Source organism: Elaeis guineensis, chromosome 10 (assembly GCF_000442705.2).
Source record: "Elaeis guineensis isolate ETL-2024a chromosome 10, EG11, whole genome shotgun sequence".
NCBI classification, from domain to species: Eukaryota; Viridiplantae; Streptophyta; class Magnoliopsida; order Arecales; family Arecaceae; genus Elaeis; species Elaeis guineensis.
The window spans coordinates 7,221,755-7,227,595 of record NC_026002.2 but is presented as its reverse complement, the minus strand read 5'-3'; positions in this window follow the sequence as shown (position 1 = coordinate 7,227,595).

Below are 5,841 nucleotides of genomic sequence, written 5' to 3'. Positions count from 1 at the left end.
AAGCACTGGTCCTTAGTATTTCTCAAATACTTCAGGATGGTTTTAACAACCTTCCAGTGATTCTCTCCTGGATCAGATTGGTATCTACTCACTACCCCTAGTGAGTATGCCACATCTGGTCGTGTACATGTCATGGCGTACATGATAGATTCCACTGCCGAAGCATATGGAATCCTACCCATACGCTCTCTTTCTTGAGGTGTTGTCGGACAATCCCTCTTCGAGAGAGAAATTCCATGGCCTATCGGTAGATAGCCTTTCTTGGAATTTTTCCATGCTGAACCTTTTCAGCATAGTATCAATGTACGTGGACTGGGATAAGCCAAGCAACTTTTTGGATCTATCCCTATAGATCCTCATCCCTAGGATGTAGGAAGCTTCTCCCAGATCCTTCATGGAGAACTGTGACGATAGCCAAATCTTTATTCCCTGTAATGCAGGGACATCATTCCCGATTAAGAGAATGTCATCCACATACAATACAAGAAATACTACTGCTGGACCATTAGCCCACTTATAAATGTAGGGTTCTTCTCCGTTCTTAACGAAGCCATACATTTTGATCGTCCTATCAAAAACGTATGTTCCAACTTCGAGATGCCTGCTTAAGTCCATAAATGGACCTCTGTAGCTTGCACACCTTAGACTCATCTGTGGATGTGAACCCTTCAGGTTGTATCATATACACCTCTTCGTCCAGCTCTCCGTTTAGGAAAGCTGTCTTTACATCCATCTGCCAGATTTCATAGTCCAGATGGGCAGCTATCGCAAGCATAATCCGAATGGATTTGAGCATTGCCACAGGAGAAAACATCTCATCATAGTCTATACCATAACGTTGACGATATTCCTTGGCAACCAGACGGGCTTTATAGGTCTCCACCTTTCCGTCTGCGCCCCTCTTCCTTTTGAAGACCCACTTACACCCTATGGGTTTTACTCCTTCGGGTGGGTCAACCAATGTCCACACATCGTTGACCTTCATGGACTCCATTTCGGATTTCATGGCCTCTAGCCATTTCTCAGAGTCAGATCTCTGCATTGCATCCATGTAGGTGATCGGATCCTCATCGTTTTCATCAAGTTCGATAGGATCACCATCTCGGATCAAGAAACCATAATATCTGTCCGGTTGATGTGGTACTCTACCAGACCGCTTTAAGGGTGCATAATCAATGGGCTCCGGATCTGATCTAATCAAATCCGATTCAGGTTCAGTAACATGTGTCGATTTTTTCACCTGTCGAACTTCGTCAAGTTCGACTTTAGAGGCAACAGTTCCTTCACTAAGGAACTCCTTTTCTAAAAAGATTGCCTTAAGGCTGACAAACACCTTTTGCTCATCAGCAAGGTAGAAATAATACCCTTTGGTCTCTTTTGGGTACCCTATAAAATTACACTTGTCAGACCTAGGTCCAAGCTTGTCTGTAATTAAACGTTTAACATAAGCCGGACACCCCAAACCCTAAGGTGCGAGAGTACTGGCTTACGTCCTATCCATATCTCATATGGCGTTTTGGCTACAGACTTACTCGGAACTCTATTTAGAAGGTAACAAGCCGATTCGAGTGCATATCCCCAGAGGGAGATCGGCAGACCAGCAAACCCCATCATGGATCGAACCATGTCTAACAAGGTCCGATTCCTCCTTTCAGACACACCATTATGTTGTGGTGTTCCAGGAGGAGTCCACTGAGAGAGAATCCCATTCTCCCCTAGATACGTCAGAAACTCATTGGAAAGGTATTCACCTCCTTGATCAGATCGAAGAGTTTTAATACACTTCCCAGTTTATTTTTCTACCTCATTTCGGAATAGTTTGAACATTTCAAATGATTCTGACTTATGCTTCATTAAATAGACATACCCATACCTAGATAGGTCGTCTGTGAAGGTTATGAAGTAGAAAATCCACCTCTTGCACTTGAGCTCATGGGTCCACATACATCAGAATGTACCAGACCTAAGAGTTCACTGGCTCGCTCACCTTTTCCAGTAAAAGGTGATTTGGTCATCTTTCCAAGAAGACAGGATTCACAGGTTGGAAGTGATTCACAATCACTAACTTCAAGAATTCCTTCTTGAGCCAACCTGTTTATCCTGTTCTTATTGATATGACCTAGCCTACAGTGCCAAAGGTAGACTTCTGACACATTATCTATTTTAGAGCGTTTACCGAATTTTTGAACCACATTAACAGGCTGTGATAGTAAGTAAATTCTATTATTTAATTATCCAACAAATATTGTAACACCATTCAAAATGATATTGCAAATATTTTCTTTTATTAAAAATCATAACCGTACATGGCCAAAAGGCCTACAGAAATAATATTTAATAAAAAACTTGGACAATAGTGACATTCACTCAGAATTACATTACGAGAATTGATTACAAGACTCATGATTCCTAAAGCTAGAACTGGAACTTTGCTTCCATCTCCAACATTCAGGAACCTCTCGCCTTCATCAAATCTCCTACTGACCTGCAGACCCTGCATCGAATTACAAATATGATAAGGGCTTCCGGTATCCAATACCCAGGCAGTAGTATCACAAATCGAAAAGTTACAAGGAGTTATCATATAATTACCTTGCTTCTTCTTTGGCCTGTTCGGGTCCAGGGAGGCAATGTATTAAGGACAGTTCCTCTTCCAATGCCCGTGCTTCTTGCAAAAGAAGCACTCCGCCTGGCTCTGGTCATGCTTGCGCTTCTTGGTCTGACCCCGTGCTACTGTCCAGCATGAGATTGCACCTTCTTATTTTTCTTCTTCTTGTTCTTCTTTCCCTTCCCAAAGGGTTGACGACGAGAAGAAGACCCTCCCACTACATTCACCGACTCCTTATGGAGTTGGTGATCCTTCTCAAAGTTCTGCAGCAACCCAACAATCCGTGGTAGTTTACTGCAGGCTTTGTCATTCGAAATGAGTAAGGAATGGGAGGAAGGACTTGGGCAAGGAATTAAGGATCGCATCCTTACCGAGCTGCTCGTGCAGAGGAAAGCCCAATTTGCTTAGGCGCTCAATCATCTCGATCATATACAGTACATGATCAGTGACTGAGGCCCCATCCCTCATCCGAGCATTGAAAATAGCACAACTAGTTTTGTGCCTTTCAACGTCGTCAGGCGTGCCAAAGGAGTCGTTCAACATTTGAAGCATCTCCTGTGGCTGGGCGTTCTCAAACCTTCGGCTGAACTCGTCATTCATTGCTGCCAGCATAATACATCGAACGGTGGTGCGGTCATTGAGCCACTTCAAGTAAGTGTCTCGGATCGCTTTACTAGCATTCGGAGCTGGCTCCTCAGGTGCTGGATCCGTTACTACATAAAAGATCCGTTCATGCTCAAGGACGATTTTCAATTTTCGATACCAGCTATCGAAATTGGATCCCATGAGCTTGTCATTATCTAATAATGACCGGAGCGACAGGGTAGTGGCCATAGCTGCTTAAAGAAAAACGAGACCTCTATTAGTACATAAATTAATACTAAAGACTTGAACTTTAGTCTAAAGTTTTTTCCAATATTTTTACGAACTGGTAGCCTCATCCTCCAATTCGAGGAATTACTTTAATTCCTTAATGGATACTAGAATCCACACAGACTACACACGAGCTCAACTTTGGTTGGTCAACCCATGTGCATCTATGGGTAGGTTCTTAACCAGTTGTTTCTCTAAACAACTTCTAGTAATTTATTTTGCCCCAGAACCTAATCAGTAGGCTTTGGCCTCCACTGAAAAGATCTGGTTAGGTCCAACCATTAACATGACTTAATTTAGTGAATCGGACCAATAAATGATCAGGCCCGACTTTGGCCGGCCAACCTAACCACCATCAGAAAGACTCAATCAAATTATCATATTATGAATAATAATTCCATTAACCAATGAGCACCAGGCCTTTGGGCCTCCAATGATCATTGAACTAATGGACTCATTATCATTCACTTAATGGGAGGCTATGACTTAGTTATCATTATAACTTAATCATTTTAGGGACCTAATAATTTTGAGGATTTTATTAAAGAATAGTAGAGAAGAAATCATCCAGCCAATTTCAATCCTCCCACTGACTTCACCAAGTCAGATTAAAAAGGATTTAATTAAAGCTGACATTAGGAGCACCTAAATCAGTCATACTGATTTACCTAATGACATGGGTGAGCTCTAATCACCAAGTGATCTAATCAAAATCTAACTTACCAGATTGGCCAGGTAAGTGAGATCAGTGGTGGGAATTTGCCATTAACTCGTCAATGATCGAATCAATGCGAGTAGCTCCCGCTTAAGAACCACTCGTCAAAACTGCCGAACTTACCTTAGACACCAACCGGTTCATTAGTTTTAATTTTGATCAACTTAGTAAATAGAGCTCTACCGCGTAGCCATGAATTAAGTCCATCTTGGTCTAGTTAAAGATATGGACCCATTCAACTACAACTATTGAAGTTGAGTCTAGAGTATCCTTGACCTAATCTAATTCAACTTTTGATTAGATTTGACCAATTACTCCAATTCGTCCATTTTTTAAACTAACCTTAGGTCTAACCCAATTATGGACCTAATTCATCTAACCCATTGACCCAAAAGTTTATGCAATTATCTTAGGTCTTAATTCACAATTCTAGACCTACTAGACAACACTTAATTCTTTTAATTAAGTACTTGGGCTGATGGATCAGGGTTTGGCATTTCGAAAATAATTTTTAAATTTGAAAGATTTTATTTTCTGTTCACCAAATGTGTTAACTCATTTCACAAATGGGTCAGCACATTTCATAAACAGCAATTCTATTGCTCATTTCATAACAGAAAATAACTCAAAATAAATCATAAATTTTCATTTAGATCTAATCTAACACATTCATGATAAATTTCTTAATTAAGTCCTTTCGCTGCTTCATCGGCATGGGATATAATTGCATCGGCACCCCTACCGCCATAGGAGACCCCATCGAATGGGAAGAGAGGACCTTTAAACCCTACTTCTCTCCTATGACCAGACGGCCATGGCAACCAACCCAATTAGATTACTTGCTACTTGGATCAAGTATATCTAAATATACAAATTTCAAATTTCAAATTTCAAATTTCAAATTTTAAATTTCAAATTTGAGATTTCAACCAAATTTCAAATTTCGAATTTTCAATCTTTGAATTTTAAATTTTGAATTTTGAATTTCAAATTTCAAATTTCGAATTTCAAATTTCAAATTTCAAATTTGAGATTTCAACCAAATTTCAAATTTCAAATTTTGAATTTTAAATTTTAAATTTCAAATTTCGAATTTCAAATTTCAAATTTCAAATTTGAGATTTCAACCAAATTTTAAATTTCAAATTTTGAATTTCAAATTTGAAACTTCTAACAAATTTCAAATTTCAAATTTCAAATTTCAAATCTTTTTGAATTTCGAATTTTGAATTTTAAATTTAAACTTATAGATTACACCTAATCTACGCATGCATATGTATATCATATTCTAGAACCTGCTCTGATACCAATTGAAGCGAAAATTTAGTGCAGGGGCAAAATGGTAATTTTAAATTTTTTTCAAAATTACTATTTTACAGTGGAATTATTAATTAATCTCATTAATTAATACTAATTAACCCTACACTAGGATCTAAATATGATACAACAGCATGCATTTAAATTTGAAATTCAAATTTGAATCAGTAAACGTTTTACAGTACTGTGTTCAGAACACATCACCTTTTGCGGGTAGTCGATCACCACAATCTGATCACCGTCGGAGAGATCTGATCGTCATATCACAGCCACCCAACTATCTGGCATCTGCGGATCATCCACACGAAGCTTCCGTCTGATCAGCTCC